Source organism: Physeter macrocephalus, chromosome 13 (assembly GCF_002837175.3).
Source record: "Physeter macrocephalus isolate SW-GA chromosome 13, ASM283717v5, whole genome shotgun sequence".
Taxonomy (NCBI): Eukaryota; Metazoa; Chordata; class Mammalia; order Artiodactyla; family Physeteridae; genus Physeter; species Physeter macrocephalus.
The window spans coordinates 73315262-73331516 of NC_041226.1; the positions used below are offsets into that span (position 1 = coordinate 73315262).

At 38.9% G+C, this 16255-nt stretch overlaps 1 long non-coding RNA gene across 3 annotated transcripts in view; it reads left to right on the forward strand.

The window, feature by feature from the left end:
• The window catches only part of LOC114487529 (uncharacterized), an 86062-nt gene extending 69807 nt beyond the window's left edge, over positions 1-16255 (forward strand). For all 3 annotated transcript variants that reach the window (XR_003682697.2, XR_003682696.2, XR_003682695.2), the window contains 2 exons: positions 4735-7787; positions 8669-16255. This is a non-coding gene — a long non-coding RNA (uncharacterized lncRNA). The remainder of the gene's footprint in view (positions 1-4734; positions 7788-8668) is intronic.

The window sequence follows — 16255 nt, forward strand, 5'->3', positions numbered from 1 at the left end:
GGGAAGACCACCCTTTGGTCTGAGTCCTGCAGGAAGCTGTGGGAGCCGTTACCTCGAGCACAGACAACGCAGATAATTCACACGGTGGGAACTGGTTTCCCAGATCTTTTCAAGCACAATTAGGTGGATCTGAAATAGAATTTGAAGCTCTCACAGCACCTTGACATCAGCGAACCATGAATAAATAAAATTACAAAATCAAAACTCAATTCAAAAGGATTCCATGTGATGATGCCTTTTTAAATAAACGCTGCAGAAAGAAAACTGTGTGATAAACCGTGTAGTTTCAATTTTCTCCTCAGGGCTTTTTAGATCTGTATGCTTTTATGTAGAAAAATGTGATTAAACAAAAAAGCTCTACCGCCATGACTCCTGAACCCCTGGTAGGTGTTCATGGTGGGAGTAGGCATGGAGGTGCCTCTGGGGACCCGGGCTAGGCTGGCTGCATTTCCTGATGACATTTCCTGGGGCTGGAAAGACTGTCACTCTCTGCTCCCTCAAGGGACTGTCAATTGTATTAGATTCTCCCTCCGGGAATTGTTCCTTTGGGTTAAGGTATATTTCTAGGAAGTTTAAGTTAAATCACAAATACATTAGCAGGTACAAGTCACATGCTAATCCAATTACAGGCATAAAGACTTTAATGCAAATTTTCCTAAAACACATTTCACAGAATATTATTTTTGAGAAATTATGCAAACAAAGAGGTCTACCGTCAGATGAGCATGGCAAACACTGGGTTAAATAGAAACAAATTCTTCTCCCTCCTCTTCCTCCTCCTCCATCTCTTTTTCTTCTCTTTCTTCTATTTTTAGCTATGAATTTCCCCAAAGCTTTAATGTGTGTAGAGTGAATTCCCAAGAAGGGAATATAGTCAACCAAGTTTGCAAAACTTATTTGAACTTGAAAAGCTGTTTATGTGTATGTTTAGAGAAACAGTTTGGAAAATTCTGTTTTGTAACAATTAGGCTGCCACATCAGGAACCTGAGAGAGGAGAGGTGGAAAAGCAAGCTTCTGATTTCAAGCGAGGGAGGGGCCGCACTCATGGAGCTCAGAGTGGAGACCTGAGTGCTTCTAAAGCAGAAGGTACACGGGAGGGGGCGTAGGTAGAGTTCAGAGGGCAAGAAGGCAAGCTTCCCAAGGGAAGCCGGGGGAAGGGCAGGTCAAAGGAAACAGGGGTTATGTATTTGTTCTGAACTCCAGTTCAGATCTGTTTTTTGGTGGTTTTTTTTTTTGCGGTACGCGGGCCTCTCACTGTTGTGGCCTCTTCCTTTGCGGAGCACAGGCTCCGGATGCGCAGGCCCAGCGGCCACGGCTCACGGGCCCAGCCGCTCCGCGGCATGTGGGATCTTCCCGGACCGGGGCACGAACCTGCGTCCCCTGCATCGGCAGGCAGACTCTCAACCACTCCGCCACCATGGAAGCCCTCTAAATTATTTTAATTTAGGTTTTCTAGTGTTTTATGTGTCTCTGTAGGCTGAAGTGAATTCTTTCTTGGGGAAAGAAACAAATACAGTGCATTTCCATGAAGGAATTCAAAGTTTATTCCATTTGAGTTTCTTCCCACTAAATCATACACTAGATAATCCTGTGAGAAATAGTAGTCTCTCCATTTAATAAATGAAGAAACAGACAGAAACAAGGACATAATCTCTGCCTTCTATCTGCTGGATTAAGCAATTCCTCTTTGTTTTTTTCCAAGGAAAAAGTGTTAATGAGAAGCCCTTGGTAAAGATAACACGTTTATTCTACAAAGCCATCTATCATTTTTGTTTTGTTGCAACTGCAGTGTGTACATCCAACTTCTTTAGTGTCTGATCTCAGAATATTTTGGCCTCCCACACAGAAGATGAACTCCGAGCTTACAGCTGTTAGGCGTGGGTGAGGGAGTGTGAAATAATTTAATAGTGGAAACCTACCAATCACACTTGACCCCAATCTGTCCAGACGTTAGTGCAAAGAAACCACTTACACATTCTTTTAGAGTGATACCAAATCAGAAACATTTAATGGGCCCTGAAAAAGCCAGGTTAAGAGTCAAGTTCCGACACGTAGAGGTGTGATATCTCCAACCAGAGCCAAGTTAGAAAAGAGTCAGCCCATTAAATGGCCAAATTAAACGAGACACAATTGAGGGCAACTCATCCCTCTAGCCCTTATAAACCTACACGTGGGAACTTTTTCAAAATGAAGTTAGCAATGTGTCTTATTTTGTTTGGCCATTTAATGGGCTCACCCTTTAGGAACTTGGCTCTGACTGGGGAGATCACACTTTTATGTGTCTGACCTCGTCCCTCAAGTCTCCCTTTTTTGAGTATATACATAGAATTTAAAAAAGCAGATATGGTGTTCGATTATTAAGTTTAGTAAGAGTGAAAGATCAAAAAAATATAAAAAAAGAACAGAATGTGCTGAAGGTAATGTAATTAGGTGACCGAGGACACGCTGCTTTCTGTCTGGTCTACTTTACATGTAAGAGCTGAGTTGATTAGTACTGGTTAAGATCAACAGTGAAGCCACTTGGTTGGGGCAAGGTGGACGTGGGCTTCCTGAACCCAGCCTCACCGACTCAGAAGCAGGATGCTTGAGAGGGGATAGCGAGGACATGCACACACAAAGGCATGTGTTGAGAGTCACACAGTAGACAGAGGATATAGTTAAGTCCGAAGACGGTTCCCATCCAACTTCTCGCAGGGCTTGAAGCCAACAGATTGCGCGTCACGACTCAAAAGCTGCATTTCCTGGGACTGGTTGCAGAGGTAGGGCACAGGATGTTAAGAACTTGAAAAAAATTGCTTTCGCGGGTGTTTTCCTCCTAAGACGGTCTGTGTCCTACCTGTCAGCAAACTTCCCCTGCTTGGAAGCTGTAAATTTAAACAGCTACTCGCCAATACAGTGTTGGCTGCATAGATTAGCAAGGAAAAATTTCATGGCATTTGATTAACTTGTACGTTTGTATTGCAATGTCATAAAGAAGGCATCTCTGCTGAAATCCCTTCAGCACCCAATTGTGAGTCACTGTCTCAAGTGACCGCGTATTGAGATACACTTAGACAGAAAACTATATTTTGGGGCCAATAACCAAGCAATGATACTTTCCCATTCCTTTAATAAGGCATTCAGTGGAAAGGAACATCAAGTTTAATAAGTTAAGCTATATATATATATATATATATATATATATATATACACACACACACACGTATTATTTATATTTATATACTATATATTATGTAAATAATATCGTTTTCTCAGTTTAGGTCCTGTAAACTCTGCCATTTTCCCTTTTAACATTCATGTTCCTCAGCATTGCTGTGCCTACGTCAGAAATAGCCTCAACCACTTGTCATGCTTTGACTTACGGTCTTATCGTGGGGTTGATTCTGACACAATATGGGTGAAATAATATTTTCTATTGTCAGATATTAGCCAAGAGTCAATGATCTGAGCTCAGGAGAGATACGTTAAAAAGATGCATCCTCATCCTTGCTCAGCCCTCTGACTGTTGTGTAGTTAAGGGTAATTCTCTTAGAATTTTGATGGTGTTTTGTATTCGGCAGTTTCCTGCTGAGGTCAATGTTGACTTCTGTTCCAGCTTCCCTATGGTTCTGTGCCAGGTCAGTCCCAGGATTCTGGCCTAATTTGAGAAGTTTCTATGGGCCTCCACCATTTCTGGCCAAGGAGACCTTTGGGAGTCCAGCTTAGAACTGTAACTGCTTTGCTGATCTACATCCATTGGGTGACTAACGTGGAAATCTATTTTTCTCTGTGCAAATTTCCTGGATCTGTCTATTCATTACTGAAATTTCTGGATAAAAGACACCATTTATGATCTGACCAGTCATTGTGTGTGTGTGTGTGTGTGTGTGTGTTTCTTAGAAAACTGGGGCTAACTTGTTAAGCATCTCTTCTATTCGTCTTAGTCTACGTTTCCCAGGACTCACTTCTAAAAATCAAAGGCCCCTTTGAAGTGGCTCATATTACTACATGACTAAACCTTTACTGTTCTCTTTACACAAGCCCCACACATTTTTTTAAAGTATCTCTAATGGTCTTTATAACTTTATAATTGGCTTCTCTTCGTAACAAAACCGTCAATGTGCCAAAAAGTACACTAACAGAGATTGATGGTATATTGGAAAGACTCTTCATGCAGAGAGATGAGAAATTGATGGAAATTTTATGCATTCATTAGATATTAATTATACAGCTGCTCTGTGCAAGGTGCGTAGTAAATGCATATTTACACTTATATTTTAGAATAATCTAGATACTGTATGAGATTGAGTGGAATGTCCTTTATTCGAGTGAACATCGTGACTGAAACTCGGTGTAAAAGGGTTTTCTAGAAGAAATGATTCTATTTGATTGAATTTGAGAAAAGCAGTCTCGATTTGATAGACACAGAGTAGAAAAAAGTATTTTCCAAGGAGGGAGAGGATGGCAAAAAATAGTAGAATAAAAGTTTAAAAGGGCTAAATCGAGTATGCATTTATAGCACAGAGCCTATGACTAACTTACTTTAGCTCAGATAATATATTCCATGGCTTGAAAGAGTGCGGGGGGTTACATAATGAAGTTGGAGAGGCGCTCTTATGGAAGACCTTTAAAGACCGTGGCCAGGAAGTTAATTTGACCGTCTCACACTGTTGAGAGGTTGATTTTAAACTCTTTCTTGTGTTCAGATGGATCTTCTGGAATGGTAACGTTTCTCTCTTTGGTTTGCTAATCAGATCATCTTAATTACGAATTGCAAATACAAAAGACAATATATGGGATCCTAAAGCAAGGAGACTGATCTAGTCCCAATGCCCAGTACAATGCCTGGAAGACAAGGTTTGCACAAGAGATCAGTGATGCTCCGACGAATGAGAGGTCCAGAGTCAGCTCACTTCCTGGGCACGTGCCTCATCGCACACACTCACGGTTGATCGGCAATGCCTCTTTTACTGAATAATGACTCCTTTTTGTATTTCGAAATCTCACTCTTAATCAATTCACAGAAACTCAGAAACTTTTCTAAATAGAAACAGTCCATCTGAGCGGTGGTAAACAAGATGTTGAAGTCTGCAAAATGGAAAACAAATTATGCAGAGGAATTGTGTGCAATGACTTAGAAAGAAAAAAAAAATGGACACTTTTTAACCCACTCCTGCTTCTTTAATTGTTTTGGCATGTGAGAATCAGAGTCACGCAGGTAAGCAAATGTTAACTTTCCAGAAGCCTGCCACTTGGAGGCTCAGATCCGTTTTTGGTGTAGCTCCATGCTGCAGCCAAGCCGCAATAGCACAAAGCAAGTACGTGTTGTTATGTGTGAAATGACTGAAGGTGGTTTTGAACTTTTCACTGAAGTGAGTGTCACGGGCTAAATACTTCCCCCAAGACTGCAATGAACCGCAAAACTGTCTCTGGAATTCAGCCTATCGCTCCTAACTGAAGTTGGATACCCCTAGAGGATTACAAAGTGATATTTGACAGCAAGGGCTTTTTCAGTATCATTTGTTTGTGTTATTAAGAGTGAACATATATATTATAAATGTTTCCTTTTTTTTTTTTATTACCTTCCCATACTTTTACGAGTTTGGAAGGAAAACTTCAGAAAAATACTGTGATAAGAGTCAGTAAATTTTCTGCAGAGAGTTTAATAGGATAGTTAAAATTTCTCAAATAAAGCATTGTCTCTCACTGCAGACATGGCCGTTCTCCCAGTTATGGATGGAAGGAGACTGCTAAAAGCACCACAACCCTGGGAATACCCAAGAGTACCGAAAATCGCTGATGCTCTTATGTTTTACAGATGCAGCCGCTGAGGCTGGTGGAGGATAAATAACAACCCCCAGGTCACACTACACTGGTAGTAAGTGACAGAACCATACTTAGATTCCAGATGCTCGAACTCTAAACCACTATGTTACATTTATTAAACAGATATTTCCCAAGTTCCCAGTTATTTTTTAGTCCGTATATGATACTGCTCATATTGGTGGTTGAATCGTACAATATCAGACATAGCTCTGCTCTTAAGATGCTTCTCCTATTGTCAGGGGAGATAAGACGTGTTTCCACAAAAACTCACCAAAATAGAAGGCAGTAAACAAGATGTGAAGACTTAAGAGGTAGGCATTTTAAACAAGGTAGGCTCACGTTTTGGGCCCCAATCGATTGTCTTTTGAAGCATAAAACATGATATTGATAAAAGAAATGTTCACATATTGAAGTATGGGGAAGTCTTTCTGGCTTATACATGAGTTAACTTGAATTTTATGCTAACTAAAACAGCCTGTACATTGTACATCTGCTGGAATTATTAAAGGAAAGGGCGCATTGACCAGAGGTAAAAAAATGTCCATGTTAAAAATGAAGATCAAATGCCTTCCTTCCTGGGATGCCAAGGCTGGGACTCCTTCGATGATGACTCCCTTCCCAGGGGCCAAGGCCATCCTGACGCACTGTGTAGGTGCTGATCTGTTTTGTTGAAACCTTGAAGGAATGTATCTCTGACTTGCTTGGTGTTATTTGTTCTGACAAGACGTAAAACTGTGCTGAAACCGTTCTTCCCTGGAGCAGTTCCTCGGAGTTATATGAGCTGGCTTCTGGGCTATAGTCCTTAGCATGGCTGAAATAAAACTCCTGCCTGTCTATTCCTATTATAGATTGTTGACTGATTATTTTCGTCGACAGTATCATTCCACCAGGACAGGCAAACCTACTTGAGGAGAGAAGATACAGCATTTGGATGAATGTTGCAGCTCTGCTGCGTTTCTGAAGACCCTGATGTGATCAGGGAGGACTCCACAGAGGAGGTGAGACTCGAGTGCAACCTCCAAGGATGACGAAACTTGGATATCTGGAGAGGCGAGAAGAAGGTGTCAGAGGCTACAGAAATGGTTCACATTAAGGTGTGGAGTCAAGTGTATATGAGGAGTGATGGTAAAATATTGAAGAGGGTCGGCCTTATTGGAGAATAAGTTTTCTGGGGAAGGAGTGCCAGATAAGACTAGAAACTTCTAATGACCCACGGTGAGCACCTGGTAGGAAGAGGAAGCAGAATGCAGGGGAAGGAGAAGATGCACAGTTCACCTCACAGAATGGCCTGGGGTTGCTGTGTTTACATATTAGTCCTTTTGTCTAGAACCTTTCCCCTGAAACTCTTACTATTAAGCAACGAAGCTAAATGAATACTGAAATAATTATCTGAAAAAACAAGGGATAAAGATTGGGGAATTATTTCCATAAACAGCAGGGTATTTCCTGAGGCCAAAAAATGTGAGTTATTTCCTTTATTATTTTTAATACTTTACTAAATGCCTGCTAGTCCTTGGAGGGTCAAAAATAAACTCTTATCTTCAGTTATTCTTCTTATCTTTGAAACTTATCCGATAAGAGCATTTTCAACTTTTGAGTTGTAGGAACAACATCCTTAATAAAATTATATGGTACTTTCTTTGATATCTGATTTCTGTCTCTGTTTATTCTCTGTCTTTTGACTTTACTATTACTGGATGCTTTTAAAAAACAGGTTGTACAGTTTGTTATTCTTAAGCAATAGAAAACCATCACATTAAATAAATTTCTCTAGATAGTTATTCCACAACAACAGGAATAAGTTTATATATATATATATTTCCCATTTCATCCTACTGCTAATAAATAGTAAGTTAATTTGAGCATTTCAGAAAGCAATAATAAAAACAATAAAATATTCTGCTTCTAATTCTGATTTTCTTTTCCTTTTCTCAGTTTCATGGCTGTAGATGGAAGCCTTTAGGAAGTTCTACTTATAAAGGTCTCTTGAGTTATATGCTCCACGTTAATTAATTGGTGTAGAACATGTGGTTTCCTCTCCTTTCAGGAGCCTGTTATGTATAGATTTTTTTTTTTTTTTTTTTTTTGCTTTAAAGTTTGTTTCCTTTTTATTCTTTGCAGGAAGTATACAAAGGTAAAATGAAGCCTGTTGAGAGTTAAAGAAATGCATAGTCCTTTAAATCATCATAGTCAGTTGAGCAAAGACCTTAAGACATAGCATCCGTCTTCCAAGATTATGTAAATCTAGCTGAAGAAAAAAGACATATGGGAAAGAAATAGTGAAGTGTCATTGCAGATAGAATGCCAAAATTTATCACTATTGTATAGGGGATGTTATAGGAATTCAGAGAAGATGGACGGCTAGTGAGAGGCACAAGTCATTCTAGACATCTATTCATGGAGGTTTGGGGCGAAGTTTGCATGTGTAAAGAGGGACGGGTGCTTTTTAAAGCCAGAGAAACTAGATTCTGGCCTGCTTAGGGAAAGCTCCCTGGGGCGGTGGGGTGGTTTGGAAATAGTAGACAAAAGTTGGAGTCAGATTGTAGACTACAGTGAACTAAAGATCTGAGGCACTCTGTATACTAGAGCATTTGTTCATGAATCCATTCCTCCATTCATTCATTGAACAAATCTTAGTCGACTCTTAGTATTTGTTGGAGATGCTGTCAAAGGCTGGGTGGACGGGAATTTGGTGGGAAGAGAAACTGGAGGAAGGGAAACCAAGAGGCTAATGAAGTTGTCCAGATATGAGAAAATGAGGGCCAGTACTGGAGTGTGGAGATGAAAGCAAGGATGAGGGGCTGGATTTAGGAGGCTTTTTGAATTCATACTGGACCCGTCATTTTAACTGGTTGGCTATAGGAGACAAAGGAAAGGGAAGAGGAGAAGATGGCTCCAGATTTTCAAGCTGGGCTGACTTGATAGAAAAAATGAAATTAGGTAAGTGGATACAACGTTGGTACAAAGAGGACAGATGTTATTTTAAAGTAGCAATGCCCTGCATGCAATTAGAGTTACAGGACTAGAGCTGAAATGAGAGATCAAGGCTGGATATATGTCATTAACAGTGTAAAGTTAAACCATTAATTCTATTTTAATGTGACGCATTATAGTTGGCTCTCCATATCTGCAGGTTCCACATCCAAGGACTCAGCAACCTTAGATCAAAAATATTCGGGAAAAAAAAATTCCAGAAAGTTCCAAAAAGCAAAGCTTGAATTGGCTGCACATCAGGAACTATTAACATAGCATTTACATTGTATTGACAACTATTAACATAGTATTTACCTTGTACTAGGTATTATAAATAATCTAGAGATGACTTAAAGTATAGGGGAGGATGTGCATAGATTATATGAAAATACTACCACATTTTATATGAGACTTGAGCATCCTGAGTTTGGTATCTCTGGGGGTTTTGGATATCCAGATATCCCACGGATATCTAGGGATGACTGTGCTTATACTGTAGTTGAAGAGCATAGAGCCAAGAAGTAAATAATGGAGATGGTCACAGATGGTATAAGGGATTATTGAAAGATGAGAAGATTTATAAGGAGATTTATAATTGGAAGAAAATGGGAGAAGAAAAATGTTTCATGTGTCAATATTTTCAACAATAGATTTTCATACTTCTGTTTAACAAATATCATTGAGCCCCTGTTATGAGCTAGGCACTATATTAGGTGCCAAGGTTATGTAGGATTGAGTATAAATGTCCCTGACCACATGGAAGTTCTACATTGGGGGTGGGAAATGCAAGAGGGGTTGAAATACTCTCACGCTGTGTGATACAACACAGACATTTTAAAGAACTGCTGTGCAATATGTAATGAAGCTTCAAAGTATGGGTGTAATCCCCCAATAGTATAAAAGATATTTTAAAATGGAACATTTTTTCTTAGGTTTATGATTCGGTAATCCCAATAACAATAAAATAGAGTTATAAAAAAAGAGATAAGGTGGAGTGTGGAAGGAACAGAACTTTGGGTAAATGACAGATGTACATCGTCATCATCTGATAGCACACAGTTTTTTACAAGTCTATAAAATGCTCAAGTCCTTGAAGAAGGGAGTTGTAGAAGAGGTGGGGCAGGGTCCTTAAGGCACGTTCTCTCAGGAAATGAAGCTGCTGAGTAGATGTTAACTGCGAGACACGGCCTTTTCTGAATTGTCAGAAGTGAGTGCAATAAACAAAGGCAAGCAAGGTTCAGAAGGCGGACAGCACACGCTAACGTTATAGTCAAAGGTCTCTCCTTTGCAAAGATGCATCCTACCTTTGCAAGCATAGGGTTGTTTCTCATGGAAAACATCTTCCCTGTAAATATCAGGCTCCTGTTTGCACTAATTAGACACGCGAAACGTGTGTGAGTGCAAGAATGCACACACAAGGCATAATCGCAGTGTGCCCTTTGGTAATTGCCCTCATCATAGCAGGTCTTTCCAAGGATTTTGTAATTCAGCAAAGTGTGAAGTGTGAGCCTTAGGCAAATGTCTGTGAGCCTGGAAACACTAGGTAGGAACAGGAAGGTGTAACTACAAGTGGACTGCTGATACCTACGTGTGGAACCAATGTATATTTCATGAGTTATGAAATAATATGTTGTAGGACTAATGACTTTTTGAAACACAAGAATAAGAAAATTTTGGCCAGGTGGCATGAAAAAGGAATAAAGACACTTTGAGTGTTTTAAAGATCTGTAGTACTTTAAAATAGCTGTTATTCAATGAATCTTCATCAAACCCTACCTATTTATGAGGCTTGGGGAAGGAGAAAGAAAACTAACCAAAGAAGCCTTTGGGAAGTGCCAAGTGATAGTGCAGATATAAAATCTATGGGTAGAGAATAATAAGGAGATCACCAAATCTGAAAATTAAATCATTTTCAGCATTTTGGTCTATGTGGTATGTAAGATAAAATGATTTTTTTTTTTTTAGAGATACCAGTTCATGCTGGACAAGTGATTCTATTCTCACCTCCTCAGGCTCTAAATCAATGGAGCCTGGGTTTAGGAGAAGCCCCAAGCAGTGGACCTTGGCTGGTGGTCTGGGGGAAGCATCAGCTTTCAGGAAATTTCTCAGGTTCAACCGTAGAATCTCCAGGTGAAGAAGAAAGAGATCAAAGTTTCTAAGGTGAATGGAGACTGGGGGTTGGAAGTTTGGGAAGACATCATATAGGGAGCTTAGAGACCAAAGGTAACAAAATTCTTTATAATGTTGGTGATTCATTCATGGCCCTTTACATCATGAGAATTAACCCCTGGCTTATAAAGTTAATCGTATTATATCACTTCAGCATTTTGGAGAACATCATTTGCAACGGTCCGTGAAAAATCCCTGGCATAATGAATATGTTACTTTGTGATTCTAGCGAGGTCTAATGAATAAATATAACATTTAAGCATATTCCTAAGAACCTAGTCTAGATTCACTCGATAAACCAGATAAGCTCACTGTTAATGGGTTTGTTCTGGTTGGCTGAGTTAATAATGAGTGCTTAAAATTGCACCTAATGCATATTTACTCAATAAAAGAACCGTCTGAGTCATGACTCTATGTGCAGTTGGAAACCCAATGTAATAAGTATGTATTTGAAAGCTTTAAATGCTATACTACACATTAGAATTATATAATTTGAATTTTTGTTTTGTCTTTCTAATCCATCCGATCACTGTAGGGTAGGACTTTTGTTTACATTAGAGCAAATGAATAGTGTAAATACACTTTAAAGAAATTTGCATGGTCTGGGAAGAATTAATAAAAATTATAATTGTGCTATGTAGTACAAAGTGAAATATTCCAACACATAGCTTGGCAGTAGCTACTTGGAAATAATATAAAATATTCCTAGTCCTTATATCTGTAACTTCCGTGTTTATCACTTTTAATTTTAAGTCTATGGGGAGATTCTTTTGGCTTGAAAATGTGCAACATTTTCCATAATCTGATTCAGAGCCAATGCATTCAATGTCGCAAATATATACTGAGCTTCTTTTGTGATAAGAGATAGGCAAACTAGATGTTATAGTCATTGCCTTTACTGGGAATTCTCTGGTGGTCCAGGGGTTAGGACTCAATGCTGCCACTGTCAGGGTCCTGGGCTCGATACCTGGTTGGGGAACTAAGATCCTGCAAGCCTCGCGGTGAGGCAAAAAAAAAAAAAATTCATTGCCTTTACAGAACTTAGCACCTTGTTGTGCCCTGAACAAAATTGTATTTGGAGAAACTTTGTCTTGACCGTCCCCCTACGACTTTCAGCCTCTTCTTGTCCACCATCACTGCATCCTCAGATGTTTGTGTGGAAGTCTTAAACCCAAGACAGCTCCACTTACAGTAATTACCAGGTCTATAAGTTAGGAATGCTTCTAGTTGCAAGTAATAACATGTCAGGGTAACAGCAGCTTTAAAAAGTAGGTTTTATTCTTCTCAGATATCAGTAAGTCTGGAGGCAGGTGCATGGTGGCATTGGTTCAGTGGCTCAGCGGTCCTAGGGCTGGTGTCTGTGCGGGTCCCTGTTTGTTCCCTCCTAGTCACTAGAGTGGCATCAGGCACCCACTTATCTTGAAGGCGGAAGGATGTGGAAGAGAACCAATGCCGGATGCATCTGCTACCTCACAGCAACATCGACAACGAATTACCAAAGGCTTTACTACAGTCTCCCTGGACATTTCTGCTTACATGTAATTATCTGGAACTGTGGCATATGGCCACCTAGCTGCAAATAAAAGTGGGGGCATGAGTTTTTAGTTGAGGGGCTGGATGGGAGAGGGGAATCGGAAATGGGTGTTGGGTTAACCAGACGATAGTGTCGGCCACACCTGGAGAGCCTGTGCTCCACTGGTTAGGAACAGACTTACGGGGACCTGCTGGGAAGAGAAAAGGCCCAGGCGGCAGAAGATGTTAAAACCGGTAGAGGCGTGTATTTCTCCCCCTCCAGCCGCATTCACCCAGATCCGTATATTGACATGTGTGAACCCAGGTTATCCCTCGAGGCGATTCTTAATGTTTCTTTCTTTCCCTCTTGAGTTTATTTGGTTCTCACATATTATATACCAATAAAGAAATATACTGAAAAATCATCTCTCACTTCCATTTCCTTAAACAGTTTTCATGTTTCCATTTTCCTTTTGACCCGTATCATTTGCATGTACTTCAGTGTAAAGATAATTAAATACTAATTTATTTTTTCACTTAACGTTATTTCATAACCCTGTCCACCTTGCTGTTTCATTTTGTCCTTAATGAATATCTGTATTGTCCTTACTGATTCCTTTAAAGGATAGATATTTGGTAGCCATTATAACGTTCCTTAGTTCCAAGAGACTACTTGCAAAAAAGTCATTAAATCCACAGTAACAGAAGGACTGAATCATATTTGTCATTTTTGAAAAGCTATTCTTTTAAATTCTCCTGGTTTGAGAATGATGTAACCATGGTGACTTAAGAACTTTTATAATGAAGTGAACATCAATATAATTCAATATAATGAATGAACATCAATAAGTCAGCTGAAAACCCTGCTGGTCCAACATGCAGGTAATCTTTGTGTTTAAACATCCCAAGCCACTATTTTAATTTTGAATAATGATAATGATAATAATGATCTTTTTTATTACTTCTTGCACTATATGTGTGTGTGCATGTGTGTTTGTGTCTGTATTATTTTATTTGCAGAAAAAACGATCTTTCTTCAGCTTCCCCTACCATCTCTATAACGCTGACCAGGCTTTTAAATGCAATACTCAGCAAGTTAATAGACGGCTAGAACACTAGAATTAAAAAAAAAACAACACTAGATGTCATACCCACCAAATAACTTTTAAAACCTATGACTACCTTATACATTTTTAGGTGCTATTTGCCATTTGTCATCATAAGATTAAATAATTACAAATTCAATTTCTGACGATAGTTGCAAACACAATTTTGTAAATACTGAACTTTTTAAATTAAATTGTTACATCACTTTTAAATGTAGCCAATGGAATTTGCATAAATCATAGGCATGATACCCATTGTCAATTAAAAAAAATATGGACAAGTTCTGCCTTCAATTGACATTCAACAAAATGACTGGATAAATAAAATTTGGGGTATCCATGCAATAGAATATTATCTGGCCATTAAAAAGGAACAAAGTATTGGTATATGTGGAAGTTTGGATAAACCTTGAAAACATTATGCTAAGTGAAAGGAAACCATCATAAAAAAAATCTAAATATTACCTGACTTAATTCATATGAAAATCTAGAATAAGGAAATCTATGGAGACAAAAAAGTAGATTAAGAGTTTGCTTATGGCTGGGAGGGGCGAAGGAATAGGTGGGTGACAGATAAAATGCATAATGTTTATTTTTGAAGTGGTGAAATTGTTTCAAAATATGGAGATAACTTCACTGGTCTGTAAATATAGTAAAAATCATAAAATGGTATATTTTAAATGGATGAATTGTATGGTAAATAAATTATATCTCAATAAAGCTGTTTAAAAAGGAAAAAAATATGGACAAGTTCTGCATTCATATTTGGGAATTTCGCATTGTGTTTCTTTCTACTTGAATTTATATTTTAATTTCATTTCCACTGAAGAGTATTATTCTAATCTAATGAATTTGTGAAAACTGTGAGATTCCAGGTATCTGTGGATGAATATGTTGTAGGTCAGCAACGTGGTCAACAGCACAGAATGTGGAGCTGGGTTTCTTGAGTTCAAGTTTTGCCACTTGCCAGCTGTGTGATATTGAGAAAGTTACTGAACGCTCTGTGCCTAAATTTCCTCTTCTGTAAAAGGGAGAAAATATTACTTGTGCCACAGGATTGCTGTGAAGACAAAATCAGTTCACGTAGTATGGAAGTTAAAGAAAACCTGGAACACAATGGCACCAGGTAAACTTTTGTTGTTATTGTTAGACTGAGATAGGGTTCAGCATCCACTTTGCTCCTTTAAAAAAAAAAAAATTAAAAAAAAATTGATTTAAGTGCTGATCAACCTTGTTTTACATAAAGAGAGAGAAAACAGTGAAAGGACTTTGGTATGTATTATTGTCCCTTGAATCTGAACTCCTTCCGAGTTACCTGCCAAAGAAATCACAGCAGTCTATCAAGGCAACTATGCAAGATTGACAACTTGACCAGAACCTCTCAGTTTTGTTGAAAACAAAGAATTGGAAATACCTGGTTTTCAAAATGTCTCTGGAACTTGCGCTCTTCACTGTTTCAATTTCTAGGAAGTAGACTGCAGAAAGCTTGACTAGCCTTATCGAATAGCTCTTAGAGCCTATTACTTTTTCACTTACAGGCTTCAAATTTAACTCAATATTCTCAGAGGGGATTGGGAATGGAATAAATTTACCTGCTTCACCTTGACCAATAACATTTCTAATCAGTTTTATTAATGGTGTAATTTACGTAGAATAAAATTCACCAGTTTTACGTGTACAGTTCCGTGCATTTTGACAAATGTTTTAAGGTTGTATAACCACCACCATCATGATACAGAACATCTCCACCACCAAAAAATGTTCCCTCATTCCTGTCGCAGTCCATGCCTCCTACAGGTTTCTGGCCTCTGATCTTTCTGTTACTATGTTTTACTTCTAGTATCTGGATAAAAACCTAGGAGTGAGATTGCTGAGTTATACAGTTAGTGTGTGTTTAACTTTATAAAACACTGCAAACTGGTTTTGAAGTGACCCTACCGCCAGCAATGTCTGAGTGTTTATATCCTCAGCAATACTTGCTATCATCAGTAATTTTTAAATTTTAGCTATTTTATTGGGATGCAGTGGTGCCTCATTGTGGTTTTGATTTGAAGTTATCTAACTCTTCATGGTGTTGAACATCGTTTCATGTATTTGTTTGCCATGGCCACGTGCTTATTTGCTTTATTGCCGTTCTTTGCTCAAGAATCTGTTCAGATTTTTTGCTCATTTTTAATCGTCCTTTTCCTTCTTATTATTGGGTTGTAAGAGTCTTTATATATTCTAGATTAATCATTTTTGTAATGTACTTTTTACATTATCACATTTTTAACTATATTTTTTAAAACCCTGGTGCTACAGATTTTGCTCATCTAATTCATGGAAAAATGCCCTTCGAGTTTCCTAACAGGCAAAGCAAGGGCCATTGTCAAACCAATTAGCTAAATCACACTTTCTGTCAGAAAAAAAAATGTTTGACTTCATCTTCAATTCTAACAAATACATCAGTATGGGTTCTTGTGTCAATCCCTTCACAATTGAATTCCAACTTCAAGATAGATAGATAAAGTTCGGATATTTGCCGTAAGTTTGTCATCTCTTGGATGAAAAAAAGTGTCTTCTCGGGGCTTCCCTGGTGGCGCAGTGGTTGAGAGTCCGCCTGCCGATGCAGGGGACACGGGTTCGTGCCCCGGTCCGGGAGGATCCCACGTGCCGCGGAGCGGCTGGGCGCGTGAGCCATGGCCGCTGA